The sequence below is a fragment of the Amblyraja radiata genome, chromosome 34, assembly GCF_010909765.2.
Source record: "Amblyraja radiata isolate CabotCenter1 chromosome 34, sAmbRad1.1.pri, whole genome shotgun sequence".
Taxonomy (NCBI): Eukaryota; Metazoa; Chordata; class Chondrichthyes; order Rajiformes; family Rajidae; genus Amblyraja; species Amblyraja radiata.
The window spans coordinates 15,818,342-15,835,567 of NC_045989.1; the positions used below are offsets into that span (position 1 = coordinate 15,818,342).

General features: G+C 43.2%; 1 protein-coding gene and 1 long non-coding RNA gene across 4 annotated transcripts in view; both read right to left on the bottom strand.

Annotated features, from left to right (window-relative positions):
• Positions 1-5,887, bottom strand: part of rab27a (RAB27A, member RAS oncogene family) — an 88,276-nt gene extending 82,389 nt beyond the window's left edge. For 2 of the 3 annotated variants that reach the window (XM_033050070.1, XM_033050071.1), the window contains exon 1: positions 5,753-5,887. The gene's annotated coding sequence lies outside the window, so the exon portion shown is untranslated. The remainder of the gene's footprint in view (positions 1-5,752) is intronic. The other variant, XM_033050075.1, reaches the window with a different exon arrangement.
• Positions 5,888-8,631: 2,744 nt separating this feature from the next.
• LOC116991446 lies at positions 8,632-16,943 on the bottom strand. Its single transcript, XR_004416797.1, has 2 exons — positions 13,135-16,943; positions 8,632-9,607 (listed from the first exon to the last, which is right to left on the bottom strand). It is a non-coding gene; the product is annotated as an uncharacterized LOC116991446 (long non-coding RNA).
• Positions 16,944-17,226: the final 283 nt, after the last annotated feature.

Genomic DNA, 17,226 nt, shown 5'->3' on the forward strand with positions numbered 1-17,226 from the left:
GGTGCACTTTTAATTCGATTCATTGGAATACTGTGGAGGTAATGGTTACCATGGTGATTTTTATGTATTTTTGAATTACGGGCAAAATCAGCCGACAGTGATCTGCAAAAAGAGCATCTGCTCGTTACCCAAGGACAACCTGTACTGAGCTGACGCCTTGGCAGGGTATTGCTCAGTCATTTGACAGAAGAGAGAGAAAGATCATGTACACGAGTCCCACTCCAGTCTTGTAATCTAGGGTGTCTGCAATGCAACATTTACAGTTCTATTGGAGTGTATCCTTGGGATGATACAGCAAGCTACTGCACCTCTGGGTGGTAACTATTCAAGTGGCAGTGACAGTGCTTGGAACTTGTTCTGAAGATTTTCCCCACTGTCCTGCTTATTATTCATCACTAGATCAATATCACCATAAAATACTATCTGGTTATTAATTTAATGTAATCCATAGGATTTTCCTGTTCAAATGTTTATGCTACCTCTCTCATATTGGAGCAGCAAGTTCACCTACGAATCAACTAGCAAGTATTTTGAATATCCTCTTCAAAAGGAACTTAATGCTTAGTCTTTCCTTGCTGTCTCTCCCCCTCACCCACTCCCTCTCTACCCTTGTTTAAATTCATAAACCAATTCCACTTTTTGTTTCAGCAAAACCCAATGCGTCATTTTTACTCAAAGAAAATCAATTTGCGCCTAAATTAAACGATTAGCATCAACAATATGTCACTAGAGGAAAGGGGATAATACAGCAGGTGACAAAGACCCCCCCCCCCCCAGGATAGAAAGCCTTACGTGTGTATGGTTCAATCTGCTGGGATGTAGGTCAGAAAAATACATCAGAAACTCAGCCTCAAGGGAATCAGAAGGCTCCTTCAAGCCTTACTCCACCGACCAGAGAACAAGAATATTGTCTAACACAGTCATTGAGCATTGAGGGAGCACTGGACCGTCAAAGGTGCTAGTTAGTAAACTACAAACAGTAGGTCTTCTGTTTCGTGCATGGTAAAGGTGACTGTGCTGAAGCATAAACTATACCTTTTCCGATCGACTAAAACATTGCTACATATACCACAAGAGCCTGTTATGATTGCAAAATTGGCAGCAGTTATTAACCAACAACATTAGTGCGGCTTCCCCGAAAAAGATGTGCAGATCACAATTTAACACAGATCCCGACTGGACACAATTTACCATTGCAAGCAGAAGACGCCACAAAGAATGTAGATGGGACTTGGCTTGATTTATAAAGAGAGGATTGATAGGCTGATAGAACCATTTTCCCCGGTGTATTGGTTGAAGGGTAGACGCTAGGAAGTATATAAACTCAGGAGAGAAATATAAAATGTGGACAGTCACATATTTTTCCCAGGGTTGGGGAATCTAACATTAGAGGGCATGGATTTAAGAGGGGAAAGATTCAAAGAGACAATTCTTTCCACATAGACACCAAAGCTAGGATCCAGCATTGGTACTAGGCCATGGTACCCAACAACTAAATACACCACTGGAACCAAATTAAACTTTTATCACAAGTGGGCATCTTTATCAGACCAAGGAATGCAGTCACCCAATCTTCCATCTGTACTAAGATTTACCTGAAACATTGAAACATCTCAAGAAATGTAAACAAAGTCAAACTGCTTATCAATATCCTGTTACAGATTCCCTCTAAACTAATGAGCAAATACAAATATCCATGAACACTCCATAACAATGCTCCATTCTCTCCAGAAGCCAATATAGAAACATAGAAAATAGGTGCAGGAGTAGGCCATTCGGCCCTTCGAGCCTGCACCGCCATTCAATATGATCGTGGCTGATCATCCAACTCAGTATCCTGTACCTGCCTTCTCTCCATACCCCCTGATCCCTTTAGCCACAAGGGCCACATCCAACTCCCTCTTAAATATAGCCAATGAACTGGCTTCAACTACCTTCTGTGGCAGAGGATTCCACAGATTCACCACTCTCTGTGTGAAAAATGTTTTCTTCATCTCGGTCCTAAATGATTTCCCCCTTTATCCTTAAACTGTGACCCCTTGTTCTGGACTTCCCCAACATCAGGAACAATCTTCCTGCATCTAGCCTGTCCAACCCCTTAAGAATTTTGTAAGTTTCTATAAGATCCCCCCTCAATCTTCTAATATGTAGCAGCTATTTCCCCACTTGAAAAGGATCAGACAGCTTTTGCTTAAACAACTCCAAATCTGTAATACTTAATTGCAGCTTTAATTTCCTATCCAAAGTTTTAAAAATAACTATCCATTCTGTGAACTTTCCACAGTGTACTGGAATGGGGGCGATGGGGAGGACTGTCACTGTTTGCATTTAATAAACCTTAATCTACAACGCAAGCAGATATTGATCACTGTTCAGCAAACTCACCTTCGCACACCCAGTAATTGGAACAGTCAAGGAATAAGTAATGTCTGATCAATACAGTGTCGGTTACATTAACCTCCGCATGAATGAAGGCAACAGCTACATATGTAGCATTGTTGAGATCCTTTCTCCTCCTTCACGGTTAGGAACTATTGAGATTGTAGTTCATTCGACTGTCAGACCGCAACCTACCTACCATGCTGCAACCTCCAAATGGCTCAGTTTCAATGCCCACCCAAATATCCTCCTAGAGTAGCAAGGGGTGTTAAGCAATGCAATAACTGATCCAGTCACTCCATCATGAACCCACATCGACTGAAACTCGATAACACTCACAAAACAGAGACCTTAACTAGTTTAGAGGTAATTCAAACACTCATTAACACAGCCACAGACTGTCTGGAATTTGCAGACCAATACCTAAACTAGCAACAAACATGCAGTATTTCCTGATAGTGCAGAGAGCAACCAAGCATCACACAAACAGACACCCACTGATCTCTGCTGGTGTAATGGGGCTCTGACACATCAGCGCAAACAGCACAAAACTCTTATGGATCTGAAGAGGTGCAAGATAATAAAGTAAAAGCTAATCGCCCAGTCCAGTCTCCACAAAGGACACATGGGCAGGCTTCAGATTCAGGGAAATCTGATCATATTCATGATCAGAGCTATGTACTGATGCTTTCAAAACACTAGACTGATGCGTTAAGTACAGTCAAGTTCTGTGCCAGAATAACAAGTACAGCAGGGTGGAAAACCTGAGCCTGGAGAGGGTTCCTGTGATGTGGAACACATTCTGCCTGGTTCCTGGACAAAAGAGGACGCGCCCCAGCTCCTCCAATGACTACAGGCACTGACTTCACACATCATGAAGTCCCAGGTGAGGCTGATGCTCACTCACCTGCGACCCCTGGTTAAACCCTACCTGGACCCTCTGCGATTCGCTTATCAAACAAAGATGGGGGTTGAGGACGCCATCATCCACCTGCTCCATCGTTCCTATGCTCACCTGGATAAACTGGGAAGCATTGTGATACTCATGTTTTTTTACTTCACCAGTGCTAGGGAGCAAACTAACAAAAGATGCGGGAGGATGCTCCATTGGTGTCCTGGATCACTAACTACCTGACTGGACGACCACAGTACGTATGTCAGGCTACAGAACTGTGTCTCGGACATGGTAGTGAGCAAAACATGGCCCCCAGAGGGGACGGTCCTCTCTCCTTCCTGTTCACCATCTACACCGTCGGACTTCAGATATAACTTCGTCTCCTGCCACCCAAGGATAAAGGAGTCACTGTGCCTCCCTGCCTCAGTCAGTCTTCACCCTCCTTCCCACAACTTTCAACTACAAGTCTGGTGGCTCAGCACTGCGCACCTTCATTAGCAAGCTCCCTGTGAAGAGCAAATGAACACGGAAGACTACACATGGACACTTCCCAACCTAAATCCAGGGATTGGTGGTTAATGTGAGTCACACCTCTCTGGGAGATCCTGAAAAACATCACTGCTCGGGAGAGTTTATCCCATCCCTGTGCTAATCTAAGTGAGCCGGTCAACTTTAAGGAATCTCCCTACACTTCAGGAGGTAAGAGAAAGATTTAGTGCAAACTCTAAATCCAGATTTACTGTAATTGAAATGCGTCCTGCAACGCTGCTCAGCTTGTGTCAGTGTGGAAGGGTAATTGCTATTAAAAATTTAAACGCTTCATGTGGAGGAGTGCAAGGTGTGGGAGCTGTTAATAAGCAATAAAACCAAGCCACCTGTGGTGACACAGTTGCAGCTCCAGTGACAGCTCCTCACTGCCAGCTCCCTCATCTCCACAATCAGGGGGTCAACGGCCCCACAAACCTTGGATTCGTATTCCGCACATCGGTGTACACAGAGAACCAGAGGAGAAACCAGCTGAATAAAACTTGCAGGAAGGAACTGCAGATGCTGGTTTACACCGAAGATAGACACAAAATGTTGGAGTAACTCAGCGGGCCAGGCAGCATCTCTGGAGAGAAGGAATGGGTGGCGTTTCGGGTCGAGACACTTCTGTCACCCAATCCTTCTCTCCAGAGATGCTGCTTCTGAGAAGGGTCTCGACCCGAAACGTCACCCATTCCTTCTCTCCAGAGATGCTGCCTGTCCCGCTGAGTTACTCCAGCTTTTTGTGTCTATCGTTGAATGGGTCGAGACCCTTCTTCGGACGTGAAGCGGCTTGTAAATTGACACATAAAAAATAAAATCAAGAAATGTTAAAGGTTGACTCATTTATGTGCTGCTATTCATTCACCTGGCCTGTTGCTGGCCTCGTCCACCGTGAGCGCTGGACAACTCACTGGGTGTAAACCTCCGCTGTATCCCGGGCGGTACCCGCGGTGATCACCGGACTGACCGGCAAGAAGAGGCGGCGGGTCAGTCAGCCAAGCCCGGCTCCCCGCCACCGGGATAGGCACCAAATACTGGAGTAAACTCAGCTGGATCTCTGGAGCAGTCTGAAGTAGGGTCTCGACCCGAAATGTCACCCATCCCTTCTCTCCAGAGATGCTGCCTGTCCCTCGGAGTTACTCCAGCATTCTGTGTCTATCTTCGGTGTAAACCAGCATCTGCAGTTCCTTCCCACACTCTCGGCCCCGGGGGGTGGAGCATCACACGTGGACATCCCACCCCCTTGACTTGCCCCCTCCGGCAGGTCTTTAACCGCGTCCTAAAGCCGTTCAATGAAACAGAGTGACGAATACGATGGGGCAGACGCCTCACTGTGGCAGATCATCACAGAAAGGCCGAAGATAGACACGAAATGCTGGAGTAACTCAGCGTCTCTGGAGAGAAGGAATGGGTGGCATTTCGGGTCGAGACCCTTCTTCACCCAATCCTTCTCTCCAGAGACGCTGCCTGTCCCCCCTGTGTCTATCTTCGGTTTAAACCAGCATCTGCAGTTCCTTTCTACACATCACAGGTATCTGTCAGCATTTTAGCCCAGAGGCAAGGGTTTGGTAACACGTACATACAGGTATAGTGGGGAAAGCAGCTGGGGCAGGCGAGCAGCTGGGTCTGGATCCAGCGGTGCGGTCTTGCAGCAGGATCCCCGACACAAGCTGCTGCCAACACCCGCTCATAGAGTGTCCGGGATAAGGCGTTAGCGCCGTGGGAAGGAGCGAGGGGCAGCGGCTGGATCCACGGCTCTCCGCCCACAGCCCTTCGCTCTCTCTCTGCCTTTCCTTATCACAGATGTCACCGGAAAACTTTTACAAGGCACGGCCACAGAGACAATAACTGCGGCAACGACAGAGAGTTCCCGTGAAAGCAGACTAAAGCCTTCCTTGCAAGAATCCGGTGCATTTCGTCATTTAAAGCCGGCAGCATCCTTGCACTCACCGTGACCGGGGTTGGTCTCCGTTCACTGATCCCACGCGGAAACCAGCAGCTCGCCGAAAACTTGCATTTAAACGCACTTCAATTACACTCACATCCTTCCTCTGTCAGAGTAACATCACTTCCCGTAACACGGCTCCGCCCCAGGAGAGAATGCACCTCAACTCGCTGTGTGTCTGCCTGGCCTCGCCCCTCCCTCCCTCCCTCGGCTCTGCACCTACACATCGACAAACGGCAGCCCACTGCCTGAGTTGGCGACCGCACAGCAACGTTGAGAGCCTTCACAGGTCTTGTGTGCTCCAAAGTCTGGTACCAAGTGCAGGTGCTTCACACCGACCAGTTTCTCCAGCATTTTTGTGTACCTTCGATTTTCCAGCATCTGCAGTTCCTTCTTAAACAACATGTTCCACTAGTGTTTGAAATGAAACCTAGCTCTGGCGAATCTGAACCTGTTGCAACTGTTCACTCGTAACCGAGGCTGAGACATGGCAAAGTATGAAGCAATAATTCGGAATAAGAACCACGGAATGATTTTTCTTAGACCAGATAAACTCTTTCTTCAAAACCTGGATACATCCACCGAATGTCAGTTCTTGCCACTCCCCAATCTCCTCGCCTCTTTACCCTGGCCATCTCCCCTCTGTTCTTTCAGTCCAGAAGAATCCATCCCCACACAAAAGTCCAACTTTCCCCCATAGATGCTGCCTGGTGAGTTTCCAGCTGGTTTTATTTTGCTCCAGTACTTGCGACCTCGGGTCTCCTTTTCTCAGGCATCCTGATCACCATTTATTCAACACGGGTTGGACAAATGGGAGAACTGAGAGAGAGAGGAGTCTCACTTCATTTTAGATAAAGGAGGAATCCGTCTTTCAGTCGGCAGTTTGCAGCCAAAGTTTATCACGTCTGTATCGGAATTGAACAGCGGGCAATGGGTAGGCTGGTGACCACCAGCAGGGATCGTGTTCCACGCTGCACTGCAAGTTTCCTCACACTCCCCCGAGGCAGCTGACGAGGATGTGCTGAGAGTGGGTGACATCAGCTGAAAGAGGCACAAGAGTCGTCGCCATGGTTGTGGGTTGAAAGTGTGAAACAGCTGTCACCGGTGAAGCTGATAGAATCGCCAGGCCACAGATAGTGCCAGCACACTGCCATATTTTATGGCCTATGCTACCCAGCCCACTGACCACCTGGTGACTACTCAAGGAGGGAAGAGAGATCTGCCGTTCAAGGTGTATGTCCTGGCCTCATTAGTGCTCCCAAGATGCATCACCTCACATTTGTGTGGATTAAACTCCACCTATCATTTCTAAATCCACTTCACGAACACACCAATATCACTCTGCCACCTGATACCTTCCACATTGTCACTAACTCCACCAATCCTTGTATCATCTGCAAACTTACTGATTTGACACCTATTCACCTGCAACTTAGTTCAAAGCTTCTCCAACAGCACTTCCTCCTATTTCCACAGGATCTGCACCAGTTAACACCAAAGATCCTATAGCGAGAGCTTCGCTATAGGATCTTTGGTTAACACCTCCCTACCCCGGCCAGAATGTCTCCTGGCTTTTACCACCTCCTTAGCGCTCAATCTTTGGTTAACACCTCCCTGCCCCGGCCAGAATGTCTCCTGGCTTTTACCACCTCCTTAGCTCTCAACAGCTTCTCTAACAGGTGATGCATTTTTGATGGACAAATATTGGGCCTCATGGGTGGGGGCATTGAACACAAGAGCAAGGAAGTTACATTACATATGGCATATTACATTTGGTAGATTACATATATGCTGAGCAATAACTGGTCACTTAAATTTCATTATTATTATAATACACATGACACTATCAATGCCTTATAACTGTATTTTCTGACTAATAGCAGACCAATTTCCCTCCTGGGTAAATAAAGTTGTAGCGTATATTGTATCATATTGTTACTCTCCTGCATTAGCTCTGTAACATTGAGCTGTAACATTGTAGTCTGCACTGTTTAATTTCCTCTCCGCACTACCTGTTGTACTGGCGTATGGTTTGATTGTACTCATCTACGATATGGTTTGACTGGATAACACCAAAACCTCGTTTTTCACTGTATTTCAGTACACATGACATAATTCACTAAAATCGGTTACTAGGTTACAGGACATTTCAAAAACGATGCGTAACTGAGGAGATGGTAACATCTTGTGAAGTCACTGACTTGGCTCAGTTAAATTTGTAAGACTGAAGCAAAAGTATTTTACCAAGGGAACTGGCTGGGTTTTTATATTAGGGTTTGTTGCATCACAAATTGCTTCTGTGGTGAGCAGAGTGTCCTGTCCTCTATCTGCCTTGCTACCTTCTATTAACAATGTTGGAGTTTATTTAAGGATGGTGCTATACTTGGTCAAATAATTACTGCTTATTAAATCAGTAGATGTACAGTTGTAGTATCCCAGGTGCAGATACCCAGGCTGGGAACATTTTCAATATAATGCTAACAAATCTGGTTTACAAAAAAATGACCAAATGCTGGAGTAACTCAGCAGGTCAGGCTGCATCTCTGGAGTTAGGATCCTCCTTCAGACAGAAGAAGGGCCCTGACCCGAAACATCACCTATCCATGTTCTCCAAAGATGCTACCTGACCCTTTAAGGTACTCCAACATAATGAATATTAAAATAATATGCCTCTTAGTATCCAATGGGTGAAACAGAGTAAACATGTATAAACTCTGAACTGCCACAATGCAGTTGGCTCACCACAGCCTTCTTGAGGACAAATGTAAATGGGGAGTAAATGCTGTCTCTTTCACCAATGTTCGCATCCCACAAAATGAATAAAAATGAATTAAAACATCTCTGTTAATAATGTTTATTTAATTACCAAAACATAACAATACTATTAACTACACTTTTTTTTAATACTTAAGCACAATGGAACCAAAATACTACAGGCAAAGACATTCTAAATTCCACCAATAATCTCCTATGTTAGATAGTTCAGTTACTACACCTCTGAGCCTGGCAGTAAAAGGTTAAATCCCACTCCAGAAATCAAATAACAAATAAATATTCGGCAAGAGAGCAAAATTGAGGTTGTGATGCATCAGAGGTATTAGCTTTCAGTCGAGCTGTCGAACTGAGGTGCCATCTGTTTACTCAGTTGAATATGATTAGGTTTCTTTGAAGTGAGCAGGAGGATTGACAAGGGCAGGGTGGTAGATTTTCTCTACTAGGTCTTTAGCAAGGCCTTGGATAAAATCATACATAGGTAAGCTGGTCTGGAAGATTACAGCTTTTGAGATCAAGATTGAACTAGCCAAGCCAATTGTACACAAAACTGGCATAGTGGAAGGAGTCAAAGATTGAGAGTGGATGGACTATTTCAGATAGTAGGCCTATGCCTTTGTCATCTATGTTAATGACTTGGAGGAGAATGTAGGTGGCATGATTAACTAATCCACAACTGATGCAGACCCAGGTCGGCAAGTTTAAAACTAGAGAGCATAGGTTTAAGGTGAGAGGGGAAGGATTTAAATGACGATGTGGTGGACAATGAAAAAGGGTGACTACATGATCTATATCAACTGGGAAAGTATGCAAAGGAACATCAGATAGAGTTTAACTCAGACAAAAGTAAAGTGAAGCTATTTGGGAATTTAAACCAGGGAAGGAAATACACAGTGAATGATAGAGTCCTGGGGAAGTGTTGTAGAACTAACAGACCTAGGATACAAATACATAGTTTCCTGAAATTGGTGCCGCAGGTAGACAGGGTGGTGAAGAACGCAATTGCCTTCATCTGCTGAGGCAATGAGTAGAAGAGTTGGGACATCTTGTTACAGTTGAACAAAATATCAGTCCGGTAACCCTCACCCCTGCAGAGGAGATTAGAGAGCATTAGGTAGTTAAATGAATGAGAATACTTGGCATGGTGGTGCAGCTGTAGAGTTGCTGTCTTACAGCACCAGATACCCAGGTTCGATCCTAACTATGGGTTTCTGCTTGACCTACTTGGGTTTTCTCCGGGTGCTTCAGTTTCCTCCCCCACTCATGAATAGGTTTGTAGGTTAATTTGCTTGCTAAAACTGTAAATCGCCCCCAGTGTGTGTTGGTTGGTGTTAGTGTGCGGGAATCGCTGGTCGGCATGGATCCGGTGGGCCGACAGGCCTGTTTCCGCGCTGTATCTCTAAACTAAACTAAACTCACATCCAGTCTCTGCTTTATCTCCAAAGCTTTAGTCTGAAAAAGCTGGCAGGCATGTAATGTCATGTCAAAGGACAAAGGCCCTGCAGTTTGTATTGGTCATTACCTCCCAATTAACAGTACAGGTGAAATACAATTAGGCATTTATATTGGACATCTCTCTGCAAATGAGAGTCAAAACTGAAACTGATTAAACATATCAGAGCACAGCCTTGCAATCAGCACTTCACTGGGAAATATCAAATTAAACAGTATTAAAATAACTTTATAACTCCCCAATGACTCCTTGAGTTCCATCACTGAATCACAAAGGATGTACAGCCTCTGGCATTTCCAATTCAATACCAGTTTGTACTAAATTAGTTGACTGCACTTACAACAAGAGAGGCGATGAATTCAGGACTCCTGAACTACACAAAAAATAATCAGGCGTTGTTCCAGTGCCTCAATGAGTTGAGTTTTTAATCACAAAATGTCCTTTATAATAGTAAGTTTTTATGACGACAAATTGTGAAGCTGTTTGTAAATTAAACAACTGGCTAATTCTCCACATCTTGCTCATTCCTAATAGTTACTTGGATGAGGTAACAGAGGTTGAGCAATAGCTAAGAAATTGCGCCCCAAATGCATCACCGGGTCAAGGAAATGCCCTGTGACTTCTAGATGGTGATGCTTGGTCCTCCTATTTATTGAGCTAGAAAACATACTGCTAGAGGAACCCAACTGGTCAGGCGGCATCTGTGGAGGTAAATGAACAGATAAAGGTTTGGGTCAGGACACTTGTTCAGACTGATGGAGAAGAGGGGAGATAGCTGGTAAAAGGAAGTGAGGGAAGGAGTGGGACAAGAGCTGGCAAGTGATAGGTGGATCTGGTGAGGAGGAGTTGATTCACACACGAATCATCTTTCTCTGCTCTACTCCATCAGTCCTGACACAAAACGTTGTCTGTCCATTTCCCTCCACAGGTGCCCATTGAGTTCTTCCAGCAGCTGCCATCATCTCTCTTTACGTACTCTAAATGAGAATAGCAAATTCACCGGTGATCAAGAATAGAAACCTGGTCACTTCCAGCCTGCATGACACAAGGAGATATAGCAAGAGCTACTCAAGAAGATAATACAAACGTTAGAAAATAGAACCAAGGAAAAGCTAATACTGCTTACTCAATGGTAATTTAAAAAATGGATAGCGCATCCGCAGTTGTTGCTACATAATGCATTTCATTGGCTCTGTATTGTACACTGACAATGACAATTAAAATTGAATCTGAATCTGAATAGTAGTCCGAGATTGCTGAGAAGCCCTGCATTTACTGTCTGTCCCTAATACTTTGAGAAGGTGTGAGTGTTGCCTTCCACACTGTTGCAGTTCATGTGGGGTCAGACCTCCCTCCCACAGAGTTGCTCGGTTGGATGTCCCAGGATTCACACCCAGCGATATTTAAGAAATGGTGATATGTTTCTAAATAACGATGCTGTGACTTGGAGGGAAATGTGCACATGTGACATTCTTTCTTTTCGGTGTTAGAGAAGGAAGAAGAACAATTTAGGTGGCAAAACCCAGATGTTTGTGAGTACATCTTCGCCAGGTTGACATTGGTTGAGAGCAACTTGGCTGGTGTCTATGTCGCCACCAAAAGGCCAATCCTGTTTCACTTTCCAGGGGCATTTAAGAGTCAACCACATCCCTGAAAGTCTGGAGTTGCACATTGCCAGACTGAGGACACCACTTTGAGTGAACCAGATGGGTTTTATGACAATTGGGTTGTTCCAAAGTGACCATAACTTTTTCTTCTGGAGTATCAATTGAATTTTACACAAGTTCTACAGTATCCATGCAGAGAGGTCGAATACATTCCACAGTTGAAACAATGAGGAAGTTGACCTGAGGATAGCGGTAGTTCCAACATTAAGTTATGGTGCAACAGTGAATTAAACTTGTGTAATCAGCAGCAAATAATTCTGGACAAAGGTAAAAACTTTGGATACTAAACTAAAAAGATTAAAGGCATCTGATGAATAAAAGTGATGTGATGAACTGGTAGAGAGGTGCTGAGTTTAATTACAAAAGTTGGAGTGAGTTTCCCTTTGGTTACTTTGAGGATCCACTGTATGGCAATAACATGCCCATGCTCGATATTGGAGAGGAACCAAGTGATGATCACACAGAAATGATCCTGAATTCCTCCTGATCACCTATTAATAAAAACCATGACCATCCATCTAAGACACTAGCCCTATTTCTTGGTTATTTATTGTGCATTTAATGTCTTCAAATTCCTGAATCCTTTAAGGAAAAACACCGGCATTCTTGTGGCAATCTGAGGATTTCTGTGTTTCCTTTATTTTGCAATTAATGATATATTAGTTTTTCACTTCTGCTTTTAAACTTCCTCTCTTTTGAAAAAGAATTTCACACTTCACCTAGGCTGCAGTATTGGGTTAGCCCACAAAGTGGCGCTGGTCCCCCTTCATCTGCTGGTGCTAGTCATTCCTCCAGTTTCCCTCTCCCCTGACTCTCAGTCTGATGAAGGGTTTCGATCTGAAACGTCACCTATTCCTTTTCTCCCGAGATGCTGCCTGACCTACTGAGTTACTCCATCATTTTGTGTCTATCTTCAGTGCTATACCCAGACGGGACGTAGGCAATGACCTGCAGTGTATCACTATGGGGCAGATTGGGTATTGAATTACAGTTGGAGAATATCTCACGTGGTGCAGCATAGCAGCAAGCTAATTACATTGTCTGACAATATTCTACTTGAACAAATCAATACAAATAAATAGGGAAACAAGGATAGGAATAGCAAAATGTCAACAAAGAAAGCTGAAGGTTATGCATTTTAAGATGACCACTAAGTGTAGGATAAACAACTCAGTAGAACATGGATAGGTGACATTTCAGGCCAGGATCCTGCTTCAGACCCTGCAGATTATATTCCTACCTTGACCGATGACTCACATGTAGCAAAGTTGTTCTTTCACTAAAATGCTCGTCATCCATCACTACTTTAACCCCCCCCCCCCCCCCCCCCCCCCCACCCCCCCCTCTACCATTTGCAACATGAAACATTTAAGCACAGTAAACATATTGTGCACGTCCAAAATACCAATAAGGAACTGACTGTGGTCAGAATGTGCACTTAGCCCTCAACTACACCAACTTTTTGTTACCATTTTCAGCAAAGAATACTACTTACAGAGATGGTCATGAAGCTTTTTTTTGGCAAGATAAAGAACTGGAAAATCGCAATTTATAGCTTCCTCCTCCTCCTTTACTAAGCATGATTATGAGGCTCCAGTTTTGAGGGAAATCTAGATTTTAATAGAACAAATTTAGGGTAGCAATAACAAAACAATGTTAAATAGCCTCAAAGTTGAACATAATAATGTGGGGAGAATCGAAGAGTTATGCCAATAGTTTATAATCAACAAAGTCATGTTAAACTAATTAATAGCAGCAGTATTTTTTCAATGTCATTATTTTTCATCATTAGCTTTCTAAAGAAAATTGTGCAATTAACCAAAATCAGGATGCAGAACTGTATTTCAATGTGTAACATTTAGTGTTTTTAAATAACTAAAATCCACAAATACAAACCAAACAGACTCATTGAAATTACATTTGGGGAAGAGAGGAAAATTTACTGTTGAAGGTGACCAGAGGAAGAATTGGAACATTCTTAACTTTGAAACCAAGAGTCCCAAATCACATTTAACATAAATGTACATTGATCAAATTCAACCAATCCTAAAAAAAAACCTTAGTCTTCCATGAATTTTAGACCTCCCGTAGCATTTTCCAGCTAATGGGATATTTTCGAAGTTTGGTCATTTTCTATTTTCATCTATTTAAAAAAAGATGTTTCACATGTACAGAATGAAAGCACAAAATAGCTGAAACCAAAAACAGGGTGAACGAACAAGGCCTGTAATTATTTCTTGAGGTCACACAGTTGCAATTTAAAGCTAAGCTGTCATTATGTTGAGCTGACAGCTTAGTTCTTCACAGCAAAGAAAGAAAAATGTTCATCATGTCAAGATGTTCCTCATCTTCCTAATTTAACCTTTTCTAAGAAAATAATATATGTACATTTTCATCATAGGATAGTTATAATGCAACACTACTTTGCTCCTTTTTTTAAACTCACCCTTTGAACATGGACAATGTCTGAAAGGTCATCAATTATTGCTCATTCCTGGAAACCCAGAAGGATCTTTAAATCTTGCGTACAAATGAGGGGCTTGCAGCGCCACTTCTGAGAACTGCTCGGAGGAAACCTCAATAGATGGCAATGGTGCTGTTTGTTGGTCAAACCAGGGAAGAAAAGGGAAGATGTCCTTCTCTGAAGAGCATAAATAAACCAGTTGGGTTTTTTTACCAATTCAAACGTTTTGCAGTAACCTTCACCCGTTTTCGAAAACCCATTAATAACTCAGACATCGAGAATGATGTCTACCTCCTGGATGAGTCTGCTACCTCAGCCGTGTGTTTAACATTCAACCTCAAAAATAAATATCACTATAATAAATACCAGCATTCAGAAGTACCTTATTGTGACATACAAATCCGAATTATGTTTATGAGATTAAAAATGTGTGAATATTCATGAAATTTCCTATCACCCTGGCTGTGGAAGGACCAGTTCTCCTACTTGAACTTTGTGGAGGAAGAATGAGTGGGATGTCTGCCCTTCAGAAAGGATGATCTCACTGAAATATTTCACTTGCCACAGCCAAAACCGTCAATTGCTAGGTCAGGAACACATTGTCGTTGTTGTCAAGGTGACCATATTAATGATTTTTTATGTGCCTGACTCCTTCCAAGCTGAAACTGGATATTGTTGCAACATCTTGTAAGTTCTCATCACTGTTGCATCAGGCAGGACGAGGAGGCTGTCTTTTCTGAAAGTTAATTACATATCATGGTATCTTGCCAGAGACTAGCACGCAGAGGCAGCACATTACTCTGCTTAGATTGCAACCTTCTGACCATATGCTTTTTGACTAACGTGTGTTGAATTAGTCATTTCCTGGTACCCACCAACGGTTCATTCCCTTGGCAACTAACCGATGTGTGACCAAAAGCAGCTTCTCATGTAGATCATTTTCCAATATTCATGATGCATTTGTTTAATTTCATTTGCAGTTGAAACACAGGGCTAACCAAAGATGAGATGACTTGATTACAACGGCTTTCAGCAGGTAGTTGTAGTGGAAGAGCTGTAAAATGCTGTTGTGCTAGTACAACCGCTGCTACATGCACCCAACCTCACTATTGTGCGTTTTCAGGCATTGTCACCAGCTACACCAAAATCAACTGAGAAGCAGGAACATGCGAGGGTGGAGAAGGAGGGAAGTGAGAAGGGTGAGGCAACCATGGCAGCGTTATTCAGCCAAGGATGTGTGTGAAGAAATGATTTGCATGAAAGCAAGCAACCACAACCCCAATTCCCCATTCACTAAATTGCTCATTTTTCACTGCTCATTGTGTCAACTGCCTGCCATAAGACAAAAATAAACCCCACCACAAAATATTCCATCAAATTTATAATATTCATACCAAACATCATACAAATATAAACCAATCATCACCAAATATCTTTAAGGGCAAATCATATCTAACAGTTTTTTGATGATGTAACAGAAAAGTCAGTAAAGAAAATGCAGAATATATGGACTTCCATCATCAAGATTCTCAAGTCTTGGATAGGAAAATGTCTGAAAAATATGAAAGGTGGTGGGGTAATGAATCAAACCACCTCTTCTATAGTGTAACCCTGGATAATAGTTACAGTATTTTTTTAGATTGGAGGAAAGTGTACAAGGGAGTTTCACAGGGATCAGTACCAGGACCACAGCTTCGCTTAATTCTGTGGCCAACCTAAATGAGTAGACTTTGCCAGTATGTTTGCAGAGAACTGTGTACCAAATAAGACAGAGACCATAGATGAACCATGAGATGCATTCCCGGATGAAGTCCAAGTCTGCATCATTCAAAGTCAAACGATCCCAAGAAATCTGTATACGACTTTCGCAAAGCCATCAAGGATGCCAAGAGGGAATTCCAGACCAGGTCGGAATCCCAGGATAACCAAATGACACCCATCGATTGTGGCAAGGTTATCATACTATAACAAGCTACAAAGTGAAGTCAGGCAATATTGCTGGCAACAACGCATCCCCCTCTGATGAGTTCAATGAATTTGATGCTCATTTTGAACAGGACAATGGAAAGATGGCAACCACGCTGACAGCCTTGGGTCCATCTGTACCTCTAATCACATTTTCTTTGATGCCTTTGCTTTTATGTTATCTTGGGAACAATTCATAGAAACTTATGCAGGTATTTAAATAGGGCTGGCGGGAGTGGGGGATGGGATAGGACAGAGGAAGCCAAAGACAAAACTGCCCCTGCCAATGAATAGTATGCGGGAGAGAATAAACGACAAAGATAAACGACGTAGAAAGGGAATGGCATTGAGACAAAAAACAATGAGCAAGATGGGTATGAGACGGAAGATATTTGATAAGCTCAGTTAAGATTTATAGGATGTAGCAGGACCATTGTTGAAATTGTTTAACAATGACTTTGCTCTAAAAGACACACAATGCTGGAGTAACTCAGCAGGACATGCAGCATCTCTGGAGTGAAGGAATGTGTGACGTTTCAGGTCGAGACACTTCTTCAGACCCGAAACTCAGGTCTCGACAGGAAACTTCACTCATTCGTTCTCACCAGAGATGCTGCCTGTCCCGTGGACTTACTCCAGCATTGTGTGTCTATCTTTGGTGTGCATCTGCAGGTCCTTCATACATTGCTCTTAGTCAGTAAAATCATCATAGGAACTTAGAGGAAGCACTGTCTCAAAACAGTATCCAACATCATCAAGGACCAACACCACCCAGGCCACACTCTCATTTCACTTCTGCCATATGGGGAAGAAGGTGTATGAGTGAAAACTAATGTCCAGCTACCAGAACAGCTTCTTCCCATCAGGCTGTTGAACATTACCTTTACCTTTTTGCTAAATGTGTATAATATTTTTATGGTTTGTACAATCAATGAATGAGTGTACAGAATGCACCAGTAAGGCAAACAAACCTCTCTCCTTCCCTTCTATAGATGAATAACTGTGTGGCCAAAAAATGGACTGTGCAAGAGATATTCTTCCACCACAAGACTGCACATCCTATTCCTGCTTCTACATTCTTAAATTCTTCAATACTTAATGTCTCACCCACCTATATCAAGCCCAACAACTTGATACTACTCATATACTAGTGGGTAG